The 20,088-nt window shown below is 41.6% G+C and overlaps 2 pseudogenes; one reads left to right on the top strand and one right to left on the bottom strand.

Moving 5' to 3' along the window:
* Positions 1-7,262: 7,262 nt before the first annotated feature.
* Positions 7,263-7,638, bottom strand: LOC112828107 (cytochrome c oxidase subunit NDUFA4 pseudogene; annotated as a pseudogene).
* Positions 7,639-11,081: 3,443 nt separating this feature from the next.
* On the top strand, positions 11,082-12,976 carry LOC112828134 (AP-2 complex subunit mu pseudogene; annotated as a pseudogene).
* Positions 12,977-20,088: the final 7,112 nt, after the last annotated feature.

The following is a 20,088-nucleotide window of genomic DNA, read 5'->3' as shown; positions in this document are numbered from 1 at the left end:
TGCCCTGGGATGGCTGTGTCGGCAATGCCACAGTGGACGGACCCATCAGGCACCTTCCAGGAAGCCTCCTTAGCCAGGTTCCCCCTGCATAGGTGTCCTTAGCAGTGGGCAATTCCACTAGCTGCAAGAGCCTCTTGCTTCCCCTCCTGAGGGCTCACTTCTCCTTCAGGAAAGGCAAGGTTCCCAGGGCAGGAAGTTCCACACCCTTGGGGACCAGCCCTCTGCTAGGCTACAAAGTCAGCTACAGAGGAGGTGGGGCAGATTAAGGGATATTCAGGAGCAGGCCGAGTCAGGAGGATAAGACAGCAAACTTAAGGAAACGATCACTTACAATTCATACACAAAAAGGTCATTGTGAAGAGATTCATGAGGACTTCTCTAAATATTTTTAAAAGCCTGGGTAAGATAGGACTATTTTATATCCTCTATTGCTGTGAGCCCTATTATAGCACAGAAAGAGTAGAACATGTTTCTTTTTTCTATTTTTCAAAGAACAGTTCTACATAGCCATGATAGCCCTCTCTAAATTTTAACTTTAAAAAAAAAATTTAATGTCCATTATTTATTTTTATTTATTTTTATTTTTATTTTATTTATTTAAGTAATCTCTACACCCAACATGGGGCTCAAATTCATGACCTTGAGACCAGGAGTTGCCCACTCTTCCGACTGAGACAGTCAGGCACCCCTTTAATGTCCATTATCACCCATTGGTATAGTATCTTTCCAATAATCATCAGACTTTCCATTACTCTTATAAGTCACTGAGTCATTTTGTTTTATTATTTTTATGTTCATCTTGTTCCCAAAATGGGTTTCCTTTGGATAACAACAGACCCATTGCTTAACCATCTTTTCTAAGTGTGATAAAGGGAATTAGAGACTGTTAGCATTGTTAGCAGTTTCACTGTGTTTAATGTCTATTCTTCCTCTCTTCAACTGTCCACTCCTCTCCCATTCATTCCATTCTAGTCTACTGTGGGTGAATTGTTCTCACAATATTTTGGGAGAAAAACTGCATACAAATTCCTCAGAAACAGATAACTCAATTTTTAAAAAAATGGGCAAAAGTACCTGAATAAGTATTTCATAAAATAATATATTCAAATAGCTAATAATGATGCTGAACATCATTAGTCTTCAGGAAAATGTAAAGATGCTCAAAATCATTAGTCACCAGAAAAATATAAATTAAAGCCCAAGTGATATGCTCCTACACATCCAAATGGGTTAAAAATTAATAATTACCAAGTGTTTGTATGGACATGGGCCACCTGAAATTCACACACTTTGGAAAATTCTTTGGAAGTATTTCCAAAAACTAAACCACACCCACCCTACTATCCAGATATCACACAGAGGTGTGCTTATGTCACAAAAAAAAAACATGGACAAAGATATTCACAGCAGCATTATTAAAGTAGCCAAGGTGTAGAAATAACCCAAAACAATATAAATGCAAATTGAGCCCTCACCCATGGAAGAGTACAGGCACACAAAACAAAACCAAACAAAAAACAACATAATCATGACATTGAGCGAAAGTAGCCAGACACAAAAGAGCACATACTGTGTGTATGATTCTGTTTATATGAACTTGAAGACCCTGAAAACAAACCTATATTAAGAGAACCTAGACTATAGGTTCCTTCTGGGCTGACAGGAAGGAGAGGGAGGGACTGGGGAGCTGGGAATGCCCTTCAACTTCATCTGAGCAGTGGCCCTGTGGCTCTAGACATGCATATAAGATATTCATTAAACCATGGAATTAAAATCAGTGTACTTGACTGCATGTATTTTAAGCCTCAGTTTAAAAAGGAGGAGATACATCAGTTGAATATAATATGCAGAATTTGTTTGGATACTGTTTTGAACAAAATTGCTATAAAAAGGCATTCATGAAACAATCAGGAAATGACAACACTGACTTAATACTATGTAATGTTAATTAATTATTATGTTTGATATATGTAAATGGCATCTCAGGATGTGTTCTTTATGCCTTCATCTGTTGGAATTCATCTTGAAATGATATGATATTTTGGGCTTTGCTTCAAAATAACCCAGTGGAGTCTGGGAGTAGGGGCATGGCTGGTATAGAGGACACAGGTTGAGACCACACTGACAATGGATACAAGCGTTCACTGCACTGTTCCTTTCAATTCAGTGTTTGTTGGGAAATTTTTCTTTCATTAAAAAAAAGGTTTTTTTTTTTTTGTTTTTAGTCTGGTTTTAGGAAAGATCCAAATGAGTTAAAGCAACAAACAAAAAATTAAATTAAATTTGATTTTAAAACAAAATATAGTTTTGCCTCATCGAGCTGTGAGGTGCGCAGTAGGTATGTGAAATGATGTGACTAGGTATGTGAAATCATGTAAGCACACTGCCTCCCCAGCCTGCCCAACCCTCCCAGCACATCTGATCACCTACAGGGCCAGAAGCAAGCAGAGACTGCCTCCCCTCTCTGTAGCATGCTCTCCAAGGCTGGCAGGAAACAACTCTCCCTGGGGCCCCAGAAGCAAAGTCTTCCTCCAAGTGACCGCCCTGGGATTGTTACATATTCACCTTGGCTTATCATAGTCTCCACCTGGCTTCCCTTATCCTTGAACAGGACATGGCAGGATATTATTAGTTCACCATCCCTATACCTTCCCACTCCCCTGGGCATCTCTGCTCTAGACTTTTTCCAGATGAAGACATTTGCATGGCTTCTACTATAAGCCAGGAAGCTGTGGGTTCTCATGGGAGGTGTGGCATAGACCACACTTCCCTGAGTAGAGGAAAGATGTGTGGGAAATAAAAAAAAAAAAAAACAAGATTCTACACGAATTTAACATATGGAAGGCTCTGAGAAGATCTAGAGTAAAATGTAGTAAAACAAATAGCTTTACCTGTGGACACAGATGAGCACAGAGCAATTAATGATGGAATGCCTTGGAGCATCTCTCAAATCCTCTTCAGGGTTCCCATTTTGGGAACACTGCCCAGAAGCATGCCCCTTGGAACAGATATTCTGAAGTAGGATCCACACCCGGGTTTGGTGGATTGGCAAGCAATCTGAAGTCACATTTTGTATGTTTGGTTGTGCCTTCTTATGAAGCAAGGGTCCCTGCCGTCATTAGTTCACAAAGGGGTCCAGAGCCCTGAAAAGGAGGAAATCCACTGCACTCAGTGAAATTTCCCAAGTGACAGTGTTAAATTTGAATTTTAACATCATACCTCAATACAAGATGATCTATCACTTGAAGATCTTTTTTTACAAAAATGAGACAGACTAGGCTCCCATTTTAAAACCAGGAACAAAGGATTCTTGAAACGCAAGTGGCCAAATCAAGAATACCAGAGGGAGTGGAGAGGGTGTTCTTTCCTTTGTACACATATTGCTAAGCTGGAGGAGCTTGAGTCTTTTGTGAATCACATTGGGTAAACATTCCACTTGGTTCTTTTATCTATTCAGGATTCTCATTTTTAAACAAACATGCTGTGTTCCACCATGTATCTCCATTGAAGGTCTGCTAAAAACTCCAAATTTTACTGATGTGGTATCAACTGTATAATCCAAGTAAGGATGTGATCATTGGAAAAACAGAGCTAAGTCTTAAAACTCCCTGCTTGTACTCAAGAGTACAGACAGGGTTCTATTCTGGGTCTGATCCGAGGCCAAAGGGAAGTGCTTAGTATCTTATAAAAAGAAGGTTAGGCTTTCATATTTTGCTTTTCATTGGTTTTCAGCTTGGTCTTAATTTTTTATTATTTAATTTATTTTATTATCAACAACTCATTTTATTGGCATTTTTCTTTACTGTTTACCACTTTCTAGTTTACCAAACTGTAGCATGCATAGTAATAAAATATGTATTTTTCTTATTAAATAATGAATAATACATGCTGCTGTGAGGAATTAGAAACCAGGAATCACCCATCATGCAAACATGTCAGAGGGAACTTTGGTTTACATAAATGGAGGTCAGCAAATGTAGCCTTTTCGCCCTCTCTGAAGTCTTGTTGTATGTCTCTTCCTTCCCATGTTAGAGAGAAACATACACTCTCTCTCTATAGGTCCACATTCTGGACGCTCCTATGAGTTTAATGTACAGCTGGAAAGCACAAAGTGGTAGTTCCTCAGGTCTTGGTAGAATTTTCTGGGAAATGGTCCTTGACAATATATTACCAGGAAGTATCCCTGTAATAACTGCGGAAGGGTGGATAGCCATGGCTATTTTGCGCTGCTGTTCTGCACCCACCCAGCTTCTGAGTCATTTGAACTCCCTCCTTATCAGCCTCCCCATCTTCCATAGATCCTGCCTCTGACTTTGCGTGCACCCATACCTCCTCTAACTCTGACTTCAGCTGGTCCTGTGAATTTACCAGCTCCTAACCAACTTACATTTCAAGAGAAGCAAAAGGACAGAAATGGTCTGAATTAAACATGAACTTAAATTGCTATAGGATGAGTCCATAGCTGGACTGATCAAGAAAAAAGGAGACAACTCTAATTCCTAACATCAGGAATAAAAGAGAAAACCGCAGACATATAGATCTTGCAGACACCAAAAGAATCAGCAGGCAATATGATGGTTAATGTTGTGTTGATAAATTTCACAACTTAGTGGATATAGACAAATTCCATGAAAATATAACTTAAAGAATGTATGAAAAAGGAAAAATTACTTAGGATATGAATCATCCCAGACAAGGTTACAGAGCTTAGAAATAAGTCCAACAGCTTCAGGGGAAAATATGAAAAGAACAAAGAGTGACCCTAGATAGAGAAGAAAGAAATATTTCATGTCTTAACACTGTGTTTGGTGTAGTTTCCAGAATCAACAGAACCTAGGCTGTAGAGTAGGTCAAATACTTTAGATTTGAGGAGGGCATGTGTTTGATTATATCAAATGGGGAAATGTTGCATCTGACCTTCATGCTTCTTACTCATGAAGACTAAAAATGGTCTATTTGGATATGTGGAAGTCAGTGGGAAGGGAGAGTGCCAGATGCAGTAAGACAAGCAGAGAGCCAGAAATCCTGGCCACATAGAGGAGTGGAAGTATGACACCCCACCACCCTCTCTGAAGTCCTGAAGTGCTTTGTGGCCTTAAACCCAAGAGATTCTAGTGGTCATAAACTTCACTTCCCCACACCCCCAAAATTTTTATCTTCTTTATAATTATTTTCCCAAACTAGTCAATTTATGTAAGTATTGGATAGTTTTTATAGTAGTTTCACAGAAATGCAAATTTTTATTCATTTCTTCATATTCCTTCCATTCTTTGGTCCATTTCCATATATCTGGGTTTCAGTATTTCTGTTGTTCTAGGGAATCCTTATTTCAAGGTCCATGATTGTTTAGATCGCCTTCCTGTTTTCCCCTTGAATCTTCACTGACTATAACATCTACTTTTGTCCCTATAATCTTCTAAGAACCTATATCAATAAAAGGTTTTGGTGATGATAGTTGGCAGGTTATTTGGTAGTATGTACAAAAGCTTTTTGTTTCCATTTCATAGTCTAAATATGGAAGTACATGAGGGCAATTTATTTATTTATTTATTTATTTTTAAAGATTTTATACATTTGTCAGAGAGAGAGAGACAGCACAAGCAGGGGGAGCTGCAGATAGAGGGAGAAACAGGCTCCCAGCTGAGCAGGGAGCCTGACGTGGGACTGATCCAAGGACCCTGGGATCATGACCCGAGCCGAAGGCAAATGCTCAACCGAATGAGCTGCCCAGACATCCCCATGAGGGCAATTTAATTTGTAAAGTCTCACAAAGGATCAGGATTTCTATTTTTACTTTATTTATTTAATTTTTTGTTTGTTTGTTTTTAAGTAATCTCTATGCCCAACATGGGGCTCAAACTCAGGACCCTGAGATCAAGAGTCACACATTCTACCAACTGATCCAGCCAGATGTCCCAGGATTTCTACTTTTAAACTGAACCAAAATCTTAAGGATTTGGTGGGCAAAGCAATCTTTTCCACCTTCTCCTTGATATACATTCAGTTTTCAAATGTGAGATTTATTTTTGCTCCCCTAATTCCTGTGCTTAAAATAATTTAATTAGATTTGACATTTCCAAGCTCAGTCCTGGGGCTGTGTCCTCAGTATTGCTTTGGAGAAGGTTTATCTCCAGAGGAAAATACATGACCAAAAGGATGAATTAAGTGTTTATGGGAATAAAGGTATGGGGAAGGAGTTTTTAGAGGAACTCCTATATCCATAAGTGGGGTAGTCATGTAATTTTCCATCCTAATTGGGGCATTCAAACATTACATTTTAAAGAAATTTCAAACTTACAGAAAGGTTACAAGTACTGTACAAAGGACTCTTTTTTTGGAAGAGTTTAAGAGTAAGTTGCTGATGTGATGCCCCATCACTCCTGAATATGGTAATGCGGCTCTCCTATAAACAAAGACGTTCTCCTAACTACCCACAGTAGAACCATCAACATCAGGCTATTAACATTGGTACTTTGCCCTATCTAGTTATTAACCTCCATTCAGGCTTCACCCATTGTCCCCATAATGGTTTTTATAGAAACAGGATCCAGACCAGAATCATATGTTGCATTTAGTCATTATGTCTTTTTTTAGTTGCCTGCAATCTGAAGAAGTTCCTTGGTCCTTCTTTGACTTTTATGACTCTTACATTTTGAAGAGCACAGACTATAGAATATTTACCAATTTGTATATGTCTAATGTTCTCTCATAATTAAATGCAGGGTACCCATCTTTGGCAGGAACATCACATAAGTGATGCTGTGTTCTCATTGCATCCTATCAAGTGGAATGTGATTTTAACTTGTCCTATTCCTGGCACTGTTAACTTTATTCAACTAATTGAGGTGCTGTCTGCCAGACTTCTCCACTTTAAAATTACTTTTTTCCCCTTTGTAATATGTATGTATAATGAGGGGAGCATGTTTGACCATGTAAATAGCATGTATCTCATCAACTTTTTATCAGACTTATTTGGCCCCAACAGATGGCTTTTGGATTGCATTGTACAAACACTAGAGGGAATGGAAGGAAGAAAGGCAAAAGAGGAAAGGGAGGAGCCAAACCAGGACAGATACATAAAGATATAGACTGAGAGTGTCTGTGCAAGTAGACACATGGTCTTTGTGGGTGGCAACCTCTAAAATGGCTTTCTTTGACATTCTCATCCTTGTGCAATACCTCCTTATGAGTATACCTGGACTTGGTGACTTACTTCCTTTTTTTTTTTTTCAAGTTTCAGATATTTATTATTCAGGGTAAACCCCAACACAATACACCAACATGATTTCATGCATTTAGAGGGGAAATATTTCCTGGATAAGTGGAAAATTGTGTGGATGGCTTCTGGAAGACCTTCACTGTAAGCAGCTTTATAGTGAAACATTTCATTTAGAAGTCTGGACCTTCTTTCTTCAGTTTGCTGTAATCTACATTCACTGAGTAGAACTTGTATTGATCATTGGGACCCAGTTTGTTCCAGGGTTCTGAATTATTCTTCCTATCCCAACTGACATCTGGATTGAACAATGCCAGGCACAAGACATACAGCACTGCTCCAGTACCTTCTGCCTCAATAAATATGAAGAGGGGGATCAAGCTCAGATGCTTCTTGGCCTGACTGATGATCTGGCATAACATGGTTGTGGCAGAGGCCTCTTGTCCAGGAGAAGAAAAAACCAGTGACTTACTTCTAATGAATAGAAAACAGCAAGAGTGGTGGGATATCACTTTCAAAGGTAAGACGTAAAAAGACTGTGACTTCTTTCTTGGGTTCTCTCACACCCTCTCTCTTGGATTGTTCACCTGGGTGAGCCAGCTATGTATATTAAGGCAGCCCTGTTGGGGAGACTCATGTAGCAAAGTGCCAAGACTGCCAACAACCCACACCCACTTCATTGCACCTTCAGATGAGACACAGCCCTGGCCCACAATTTGATTGCAGCTTCTTTATGACAGACTCTGAGTCAGAGGCACCCAGATGAGCCATACCTGAATACCTGGCCCACAGTGATAATAAATATTTGTTGTTTTAATCAGCTGAACTTTGGAGTAATTGGTTATGTAACAATAGATACCTAATAGAGTTACCATATTTAGAAGTTATTTCTTAGTATCATATAAAGAAGCTGTGGTTAGAGTCAATGGGCTTCATTTCTTACCAACTACATTTATCCCCTACTATATTACTCCAAATACCATGCACAAGGCCTTAAACTAGAAATCATTAACAGACAGATAACTGGAAAATTCCAAAATACATGGAGGTTAAACAACACACTTGTAAATCACACATGGGTCAAAGAAGACATCTCAACACAAAGTTAGAAATATTTTGACCTAAATGAAAATTAAATACAACTTATCGATATCTGTGGGATGTAGCAAAAACAGTGCTAGAAGGGGAATTTACAACATTGAGAACTATATTACAAAAAAAAATAGGGGTGTGTGGGTGGCTCAGTTGGTTAAGTGTTCAACTCTTGATTTCAGCTCAGATCATGATCTCAGGATTTTGAGATTAGGCCCCATATTGGGCTCTGTGCTGGGTGTGAGACCTGCTTAAGATTCTCTCTCTCCCTCTCCCTCTGCTCTCCCCAACCCCTTCGGCCTGTGTTCCCCTCCCTCTCAAAAAAAGAAGAAAATGGATATGAAGATCAGTAATAGTAGGGCCACCTGGGTGGCTCAGTTGGTTGAGCACCCAACTTGATTTCAACTCAGGTCACCTTGGGGTGGTGAGATTGAGCCTTGCATCTGGCTCCATGCTAGGCCTGGAGCCTGCTTAAGATTCTTTCTCTCCCTCTGTCCCTCCTCCCTTCTCCCTCTCCCACCCATCCCCACAAAAAAAAAATAGTTAAAAAAAAAAGAATAATAAGGGAATACTATAAATAGCTCTATGCTCACATTTATAACCTAGAACCAGTTCCTTTAACAACACAATCTGCCAAACTCACACAAGAAGAAATGGAAAATCTTAATAGATCTCTATCTATTAAAGACATTGAATGAAATCATGTAGTATTTGTCTTTGTCTGACTTATTTCACTTAGCATAATGCCTTCTAGGTCCATCTGTGTTGTTGCAAATGGTCAGGTTTCATTCTTTTCTATGGCTGGGTAATTACCATTTTACCACATCTTTTTTACCAATGCATCTATTGATGGAAGCTTGGGTTTGCCTCCATTTCTTGGCTATTATAAATAATGCTGCAATAAACATAGGGGTGTATGTATCTTTTCAAATTAGTGTTTTCATTTTCTTTGGGTAAATACCCCATAATGGAATTACTGGATCATATGGTATTTCTATTTTTAATTTTTTGAGTAAACTTCCTGCTACTTTTCATATATGATTTCGCTTATATGTAGAATCTAAACAAAACAAAACAGAACAAAACAAACAAAAAACAGGCTCTTAAATATAGGGAACAAACTCACAGTTGCCAAAGGGGAAGGGGGTTGGGGGAATGGGTGAAATACATGAAGGGGATTAAGAGGTACTAACTTCAGTTATAAAATAAATAAGTCACAGAAATGAAAAGTATAGCATAAGGAATATACTCAATAATATTATAATAATATCACCATTGTATGGTGATAGATGGTGACTACATGTATCACGATGAGCACTGAGTAATATATAGAATTGTCAAACCACTATGTTAGTCAGTCAGCTAGGTGTCTGACTCTTGATTTCAGCTCAGGTAATGATCTCAGGGTTGTGAGATTGAGCCCCACATTGTGCTCATGCACTAGGCATGGAGCCTGCTTAAGATTCTCTCTCTCTCTCTCTCTCCCTCTCTCTCTCCCTCTCTCTCTCTTTCCCTCTATAAATAAAACTTAAAAAATGAAAACTTTATTCATAATTGTCAGTCTTTAAGCAATCAAGATGTCTTTTGGTAGGTGAATGAATTCCAGACAAGGGAATAGTACTCAATGCTAGAAAAAAAATGAACCACCAAGCCATGGCAAGACATGGGAGAGCCTAAATTTACATTATTAAGTGAAAGAAGCCAATCTGAAAATGCTACATACTATACAACTCCAACTATATGACATTCTGGAAGACAAAACTATGAAGGAGGTAAAAATTTTAGTGGTTTCCAGGAGTTAAAGGGGAGGGAGGGAGAAATAGGCAGAGTGCAGAGGATTTTTAGGGCAGAGAACCATTCTATATGATACTATAATGGTGGATAAATGTAACTATATATTTGTCATAACTTGTAGAATGTAATGTAATGTCAGTTATGTAATGTAAACTATGGATTTTGGGTGACAATGATGTATCAATGCAAGTTCATTCTAACAAATGGACCACCCTTAATGGGGGATTGATAGTGGGTGTCTTAGTCCATTTAGGTTTCCATAACAAAGAAATATCATAAACTTGTAGCTTATAAACAACAGAAATTTATTTCTTACAGTTCTGGAGGCTAGAAGTCCAAGATCAAGGTGTCAGTATGGCTGATTTCTGAAGAAGATTCTCTTCCGGGTTGTAGAATACTGACTTCTTATTATATCCTCACTTGGCATAGAGCAGAGAGACTAAGCATGCTCTCTAGTGACTGCTTATAAAAGTACTCCCATTTGTGAGAGTCCACCTTCATGACCTCATGAAATGCTAATTACTTTCAAAGGTACCACCTCCTAATACTATCAAATTAGAAGATAGGGTTTCAACATAAGAATTCTGGGGCGACACAACCATTCAATCCATAACAGTGCGGGAGGCTGTACATGTGTGAAGGCAGAGGGTATGTGGGAACTCTCTGTACTTTCAGTTCAATTTTGCTGTGAACCTAAAACTGCTCTAAAAAAAAAAGGCTACTTTTTTAAGTTGTTTTTTTAAAAATAAACAGGGCTTAGTGGACAAGGTCACCTTTAGGGTCCTGCCATCCCTGAGGGCTCCTGATGGTCTGTAGGGAACACCTCCTAACTAACATTCTGAGATGTAATTCTTGGAAAAGATGGGGAGGAGCAGGTAGGTCTCAAGCCCATGTGGGGAGACTCTGTTGTGATGAGTGGCCACTCTGAAGCAGGTTCTGGACTGGGAGATGGATTAAGAAGGAATTCCACTCGGAGCAGGGGGTGGGCGGACATCTTGGGATCTGGAGAGTGGCCGGGCGGGCCGAGGAGGGGGCCGCAGAGGCCAGGTCTGTTCTCAGAGCGATGGGCCTTGGAGACTGAGCTGCCACCGTGATTGGAGGCTTATTCATCTATAATCACAAGGGGGAGGTGCTCATCTCCCGGGTCTACCGAGATGACATCGGGAGGAATGCAGTGGATGCCTTTCGGGTCAATGTTATCTACGCCCGGCAGCAGGTTCGCAGCCCCGTCACCAACATCGCTCGCACCAGTTTCTTCCATGTCAAGCGGTCCAACATCTGGTTGGCAGCTGTCACCAAGCAGAATGTCAATGCTGCCATGGTCTTCGAATTCCTCTATAAGATGTGTGACGTAATGGTTGCCTACTTCGGCAAGATCAGCGAGGAGAACATCAAGAACAATTTTGTGCTCATAAATGAGCTGCTGGATGAGATCCTGGACTTTGGCTATCCACAGCTTTCAGAGACAGGAGCACTGAAAACCTTCATTACTCAGCAGGGTATCAAGAGCCAGCATCAGACAAAAGAAGAGCAATCCCAGATCACCAGCCAGGTGACCGGGCAGATTGGCTGGAGGCGGGAGGGCATCAGGTATCGCCGGAATGAGCTCTTCTTGGATGTGCTGGAGAGTGTGAACCTCCTCATGTCCCCCCAGGGGCAGGTGCTGAGCGCCCATGTGTCAGGCCGGGTGGTGATGAAGAACTACCTGAGTGGCATGCCTGAGTGCAAGTTTGGGATGAATGACAAGATTGTCATTGAGAAGCAAGGCAAAGGCACAGCTGATGAAACAAGCAAGAGTGGGAAGCAATCGATTGCCATCGATGACTGCACCTTCCACCAGTGTGTGCGACTCAGCAAGTTTGACTCTGAACACAGCATCAGATTCATCCCACCAGATGGAGAGTTTGAGCTAATGAGGTATTGTACCACCAAGGACATCATCCTTCCTTTCCAGGTGATCCCACTAGTGCGAGAAGTGGGACGCACCAAGCTGGAGGTTAAGGTGGTTATCAAGTCCAATTTCAAGCCCTCATTACTGGCTCAGAAGATTGAGGTGAGGATCCCAACCCCACTGAACACAAGCGGGGTACAGGTGATCGGCATGAAGGGGAAGGCCAAGTACAAGGCCAGCGAGAACGCCATCGTGTGGAAGATCAAGCGCATGGCAGGTATGAAGTAATCGCAAATCAGCGCAGAGATTGAACTTCTGCCCACCAATGACAAGAAGAAATGGGCTCGACCCCCCATTTCCATGAACTTTGAGGTGCCATTCGCACCCTCTGGACTCAAAGTGCGCTACTTGAAGGTGTTTGAACCGAAGCTGAACTACAGCGACCACGATGTCATCAAATGGGTGCGCTATTTTGGCCGCAGCGGCATTTATGAGACCCGCTGCTAGCTGCCTAGTAGCAGCTAGCCTGTCTCCCCACCCGCCCTTTTCCACAGGTCTGGGTGCCCTGGGCCACCACACTTCAGTGTCTCCTCCCTCCTGCTTTGCTGCCTTCCCTTTGCACCAGCCACTGAATCTAGGTCTGGACCAACCACATTGCGAGCGGGACTGGTGGAGCAGTCCCTGGACTCCCTGGGCAGGGTGGTTTCTGGGACTCCTACTCCACCATCCATCTGTCTGCCCTGGCCCAAGGCCAGGCTCTGTATTCTGTGACCAAAGCCAGCTGGGCTCCCTCTCCTCCCCTCCCCTGTGGCCACATCTCTCTGGAGTGGGAGGGTTGGCTGGCCCTCACCTCGGAGCTCCCCCAAAGGCCAGTAACGGATCCCTACTCTGCTTTGGGATAATGTGAGCTTCATTTTGTACACGTGTGACTTTGTCCAGTTATAAACCCAATAAACTCTGTAGAGTGGAAAAAAAAAAAAGAAGGAATTCAACTCAGTCAACCATGTCTACCCATGGAGTGAGTGAAAGAAACAGTTTCTGTTAGAGGTGTGGGGTTTGAGGTAATAAGCAATGGGTCCAAATAGAAATGAGAAATAAGCAGTTTTTAAGAAGGAACTGATGGTAAGCTGAGAGCCAGGAACCCAAGGAGGCCAGATTCTTGAAGCATCATTAATATGTGGGGATGTTCAAGGGCATCAGCTGTGGTACATGAAATAAGAAAGATAAGGGAAGTGAGAATAAGCCTGTGGATTTGGCAACAAGGAAGCCATCAAGAATTGCAACAATCCTATAGGCAGAAAGTTAGCCTAATGCTGCTTGTGCCAGAACACCCAGCCCTCCCTGCATCAACCATTTGTTTACCTGAAAAGAATTTATTAAGGAATATATTATGCACCACACACAGGAGATACAATAAAGAACAAGAAAGTCCTGCCTCTAGGACATGAACAGTGTAGTAGAGGAGGAGACAAAAAGCGTGCTTATCCAAGTAAATATGATATCATTGCTCAGCATGATAAATGCAATAATAAGGGAAATTTAGGACAATGTGGAGAGTCCCCTGTGAAACTAGCACATGGTCTACGTAGAAATGACTTCCTGGAGAAAGTTCTTCTCAGGTGAGACCAATACCAGACTTGTATTAGTCAAAGAAACTAATGCCAGCTGCTATAAAAAAAACAAGCTCCAAATTTTAGATACTACAGTGGGTTGAATTGAGTCCCCTAGAAAGATATGTTCAAGTCTTAACTCCTGGTGCCTGTGACTATGACCTTATTTGGGAATAGTTCCTTGCAGATACAAATCAAGTTAAGATGAAGTCATACTGGACTAAGGTGGGTTCTAATCCATGACTGGTGTCTGTAAGATGGAAATTTGGACTCCTAGAAAGACCCACAAGGAGAGCCTCATGTGATGGACAGACAGAGGTTGCAGTGGCCAGCTACAAACCAAGGAATGCCAAGGATGCCACAACCATCAGAAGCCAGGAAGGGGCAAAGAAGCATCCTCCTCTAGAGCCTTCACAGACAATAACATGACCCAGATCCGTTTCCAGAAATGTGAAACAATATATTTCTGTTTTTTAAGCAAACCCAGTTTGTGGTACCTTGTTATGGCTGCCCTAGGCTTCACGCACTAGGAAACGGTCTTGTCTGCCACCCAGTCTGGGTCAGTGGGGTTCTTGGCAGGGAAGGGGTAGGTCTGCTCCACAAAGTCATTTAAAGACCCAGAGTCCTTCCACCTTGCATCTCTACCCTACTGAAGCAGCTCAACAAGATTGTCTGCAGTGATAGGAGAGAGAACACAGAGCCCTCACAGGAAGTTTGGGGATCAAGTTACATTGCTTGCACCCACATCCCACTCCCACTCATCATATAACCTCAACCACAGGAGAGGTGGAAATAACATATCTCCGTATACCTAGGAGAAAAAAAGAAGCTTTTTTTTTTTTTTTGGTGAAAACATTGCTTTGAATTGCCTCTGCCCCAAAATTCAAAACCTATTGTTGGAACTGAAAGAGAAGAGTTCTTTTGAAACTTCCTGGGGTAATCCTGGTTCTATTGTTCTGGGGTGCAATAAGAAGAGCTATTTCCTTTATCTATATTATGTACAATTTAGTGCAATTCAACACTCATCTATGCAGACCAAAGCATCCAAACCACTTCAGTGTGCCCCACCCCCAGGGCCCCATCCATTCTCTGGGCTGTGGTCAATCTCTTCCCTGAGCCAACTTGGTCACCTACCTTCTGTCTAGAGCAAATCCAAATCTGTCCCAGGTTCCACTTGTTTTTGTTTTAAGGTGGAAAACTGCTTTGGTCTCTGGTGCCCTTCTTGATGGAGCTCACAGAGTTTGCCAACTTTTCTGTAAACTGCTGATGCCTTTGGGAGTTTTGCCTGGGAACAAGCCGGGCTCCAACCCCCTTGGGAACTGAATGCCAGCAGAGCACAGCTGGATATACAAGGGGCAAGACAGATCTGTGTGTGTGTCTCCTTCATTATTGTTCTATTGTATCTGGAGCCCAAGAGAGATGAGAGCATTAGTAATTAATCTGAGTCTGGATGGCTCAACCAATCCCACTCCCAGCAATGGGGGGCATTTCCATTTCCCTTTTATTTTGACAAGCATATTAATTAATCAGCAGAGGTGAGCGGCATTATTAAAAGCAGCTGCTGGTGCTAGCTTTCCCCACCCCTACCCCTACATACTTGGTCTCAAATGATAGTCTCTCCCCAAAAGCAAGGGGGCCCTACCTAGTTCCTCAAATGTAATTACACTTTTGCTCTTTTCAAATATCTGAACACAAACACATATATGCATGTGCACATGCATGCAGCATGTATATGCCCATGCATACACATGCATACTCTAATGTGCCTATCAAAGACACAGTCTGCATGGACCAGAGATCCTACTTTTCCCACTGTAACCTCACAGAGACAGATCCCATCCTCCTCCAGTTGCTCCTTCTCTGTCCTTGTCTGGACACCTTGGGGTCCAATCTTCACCACAGAAAGAAAATATTTAGATTATTGACCTTAAAGCTCTGGAAGACAAAATATACAAATAAATAATACAACTGAACACTCCCAAACCAAATAATCCAATTTAAAAATGGGCAGAAGACATGAACCAACATTTCTCCAAAGAAGACATCCATGTGAAAAGATGCTCAACATCACTCATCTTTAAGGAAATGCAAATCAAAACTACAATGTAATGTCACCTCACACCTGTCAGAATGGCTAAAGTCAACAATATAGAAACAACAGGTATTGGGGAGGATGCGGAGAAAAAGGAAACCTTATGCACTGTTGCTGAATGCAAACTGGTGCAGCCAGTGTGGAAAACAGGATGGAGGTTCCTCAAAAATTAAAAATACCCTCTAATCCAGGAATCCCACTTTGGGTATTTACCCAAAAAATACAAGAACTCTAAATCAAAGGTATACATACACTCCTATAAACACCCTTATGTTTATTGTAGCATTATTTACAATAGCGAAATTATGGAAGCAGCCCAAGTGTCTATCAACTGATGAATGGATAAAGATGTGGTATATGTTTACAATGGAATATTATTCAGCCCTAAAAAAGAATGAAATCTTGTCATTTGCAATGACATGCATTGCATGGAGCTAGTGAGTATAATGCTAAGTGATACAAATCAACCAGAGAAAGACAATACCATATGAGCAAAGAAAAAAGAGAGAGAGAAACAAAGAAAGAGACAAACTGGTGGTTACCAGAGAGGAGGTGTGTGAGGAGTGGGTGAAATAGGCGGTGGGGATCAAGGAGTGCACTTGCTGTGATAAGCAACAGGTGATGTATGGAAGTATTGAATTGCTATATTGTGCACCTGAAACTAATATAACATTACATGTTAACTATATTGGAATTAAAACTTAAAACACTCTGGAAGAACAGCCCATGGGTAAATTACATGGCTATTTAAGTTTAGAAGGGCTCTGAATTCCTCCTGGCAAGGGGAGAACAAACTGAATTCTCTAATTCATATGATGGAAAGAGGGAATCTAGCAAGGAGAATAAGCAGAGAAATCATGGCAAAGATGTTTAATGCAATCATGGGGAGTTGTTTTCCTAAAATGTATAGTTTATATTAAAGCATTGACCCTAGCATTGCTGCTAAATTGTCCAGTTCATTATGTGATAGTTTCTCACTTGTGCTGGACCAGGTATGTGGTCTCAAAGAATCTTGTCCCAAGGTTGCTCACGGCCTTGTGGGGCAGGTACATGTGCACACACATAGCTGCATATCTGGACTCTGAGGTAAAGCAGAAGAGGTAATGCCTTTGGATGCACAGGTCTCATGTGTGAAACACAGAGTTGAACCATTTAATGTTCCACCTTTGTTAAGCAAATAAAGGGGGAAACACTCAAAACATAATGTATAGTCCAGACCAGGAAACGCAACTCATTTCCATTAACTGTCAAGTGGAAGCTGAGCAGAGAGATAGGAGACTGAGCTTATAAATCAAAAGTTGAGAGGTAATCAGACTGGTTCAAATGATGTGACTGTGCAGTGGTCATATTGGGAAAGGCACTGACCATTCCATGGTCCAAAGGGCAGAGAGGGGATAGATAATCAGTGCTCACCGATCACCTTTATGGGAAGAGCACTACACTCTTGCCACCCTTTAAAAAAGAAAATATTATTTATTTATTTATTGATTGATTGATTGATTTAAGAGAGCGAAGGAAAGTATGAGAGTGCAAGCAAGGGGAGGGGGAGGGGAGGGAGAGGAAGAGAAAGAATCCTAAGCAGACTGCACTGAATGCAGAGCCCTGCTGGATCTCACAACGAACTATTGCCAACCTAATGCAAGGTGGCATTAGTGATATTTGGGTTCAGGGAAGGTAGGATATTGTCATCACTGGTCTTAAACCCAGACTCTTTGGCATGATGATTTTCAAGATGAAAATCTTTCAGGTTCATGGTCCAAAATCATTGAAATGGCTTTTCTCTTTCTTTTCACCTCAATACTTTTGTCCAGGTGGTCAAATCAGATTAAAATTAACATCAGGGAGTGAAATAAGTCAATCAGAGAAAGACATGTATCATATGACCTCACTGATATGAGGAATTCTTAATCTCAGGAAACAAATTGAGGGTTGCTGGAGTGGTGGGGAGTGGGAGGGATTGGGTGGCTGGATGATAGACATTGGGGAGGGTATGTGCTATGGTGAGCGCTGTGAATTGTACAAGACTGATGAATCATGGATCTGTACTTCTGAAGCAAACAATGCAATATATATGTTAAGAAAAAAAAAAGAAGAAGAAGATAGCAGGAGGGGAAGAATGAAGTGGAGTAAGTCGGAGGGGGAGATGAACCATTAGAGACGATGGACTCTGAAAAACAAACTGAGGGTTCTAGAGGGGAGGTGGGTGGGGGGTTGGGTTAGCCTGGTGATGGGTATTAAAGAGGGCACATTCTGCGTGGAGCACTGGGTGTGATGCACAAACAATGAATCATGGAACACATCAAAAAAAAATTAACAGCAGGAAATTATAAGCAATGGAAACACACACACACACTCAGACAAAAGGAATTAGGAATTTCAACCAATATTTATTTAACACAAATATATATCAAGTATTTGCGTGTGCTGACAGTGTTCTATGCACATGGAGACATCAGTGAATGAAACCAGGTTCTGGAGCCTCATTGAGCTTATATCTTAGCCATCAGAGACATAATGAGCAAGTGAATTATCTGAAAATGGCAAGGAGCACTTACAGAAAAAAAAAAGAAAGGAAGGAAAGAGAAAGGAAGGAAGGGAGGGAGGGAGGGAGGAGGAAAATGGCAAGGACTCCATAACTACTTATGGAGTTAAGTGGAACCATCATATCACCTCATTGAGAAGGTAGCATTTGAGCAAAGACTTGAAGGAGGTGAAGGAGTGAGCCAGGCTGATAAATAAGGGGAAATGTTCTGGGCAGAGACTAGCTCATGCAAAGGCCTTAGGCAGGGAGCACAGCTGCATGTTTCAGAGAGCACAGAGGCCAGTGCAACCCACAACAAAATGAGCAAAAGAAAGGCATAGGGGACACAGTCAAGACCCAGATAAGCAGGCTGCAGGCCGTGGCAAGGACTTTGTCTTTTAATCTGAATAAAATGGAGGCACCGAAGTTGTTGGCAAAGGAGGGATGCCAGTGACTTACTTTTAAAAAGGATTGCTTATTCCAGCTGCCATGTTGAGAATAGATTATGGGGGAAAGGGATAGAGGCAAGCAAGCCAATTAGGAAGACACTGGATGAGTGGGAAAGAGTTCTAGTTCATCCATGATGAGCTGGAGATGTCCCTTAGGCACCCAAGTGGAGTTGTTGGGTAAGCAGTTAGGTGGTATGAGTCTTGAGTCTAGAAGAACAGTCTGGGTTAAAGATGTAATCGGGGGAGTGGTGTCACAGCATATGGATGGTGCATAAGGCCACCAGACAGGATGAGATCATCAAAAGGGAGGGTACTGATAAAGAAGAGGATAATGGATTGAATCTGAGGCATTCCACATGACAAGATAATGGGCAAGAGGAGAAACCAGCAGGTGACTGAGAAAAAAGGCAGATACATATGGTGTCTTAGAGGCCAAAGCAGAAAATGTCTCAAAGAGAAGAGGGTATTTATTAAGTCAATGCTGCTGATGGGTCACAAACATGAGAACTGAGAATTGACCTCTGGCTTTAGCAACATGGAGGTCACCTTGATGAGAGCACTTTTAGGTACGTATTGGCAGCTAAAGCCTGATAAGAATGGAATCAAGAGAAAGTGGGTAGAGATGGATTTATGACAGTGAGTGAGGTTTTTCACCGAGTATTGCTTCAAATGGGTAGCAAAGAAGTGATACAGAAATGAGGAGGAAGCAGGGTCATGAGTTCCTTTAAGATGAGAGGAACACTGAGTAATGGGAATGATCCAGTGTAATTCAAATGCCTGATGATGTGGGAGAGAGAAGGGAGAATCTCTGCAGCAAAGTCTTTTTTAAATGAGAAGGCTGAGGCCTCACACAAAGAGGAAGAGATAGGTTAATGAAGGGAGTGTGGTCATCTCTGGAATAGGCCAAAAGGCGGTTGAGTGCAGGGAAGGGTGGGTCAGTGAAACTGGCAAGGACTGTCTTTGAAAGTCTCTGGTGGCTTAAATTTTCCAATAAATTTGGAAGCTGAGAGAGAGAGGATGGTGGTGGAAAAATTTGGGGTTTGAAGAGAAGGTTTGGCATGGCCATTTAGAGATTGGACTGGAGACAGATAATGTGTTTGTCAGGCAGCATGAATGGTCCATGGCCATAAATGTAAAGACAAAGCTGCTGCCATGTGGGTGTTTCTATGTAGGCAAGCTCATCTGCAGAGGCAGACAAGGGATTGGCAGAGATCTGGATTTAACCAGGGCTGTGGTTAGTTGAGCTAGAAGTAAAGAGCAAGATGATGTCTACAGTGACTGAGCATGAGGTCTGAGCTGAGTAAGGAAGGGTGTGAAGAAGAGGGAAAATGAGGATTTCTACCTGATGGTCAAGATTCACCCTCCCATGTTAAATAACTAAAACACTGGACTTCCTCCCTTCTAGTATGTGTGTGTGTGTGTG

The sequence above is a fragment of the Callorhinus ursinus genome, unplaced genomic scaffold, assembly GCF_003265705.2.
Source record: "Callorhinus ursinus isolate GAN/ISIS: 27379988/994484 unplaced genomic scaffold, GSC_fseal_2.0 scaffold29, whole genome shotgun sequence".
NCBI lineage: Eukaryota > Metazoa > Chordata > Mammalia > Carnivora > Otariidae > Callorhinus > Callorhinus ursinus.
This window is presented reverse-complemented; position numbering and strand designations above follow the sequence as displayed.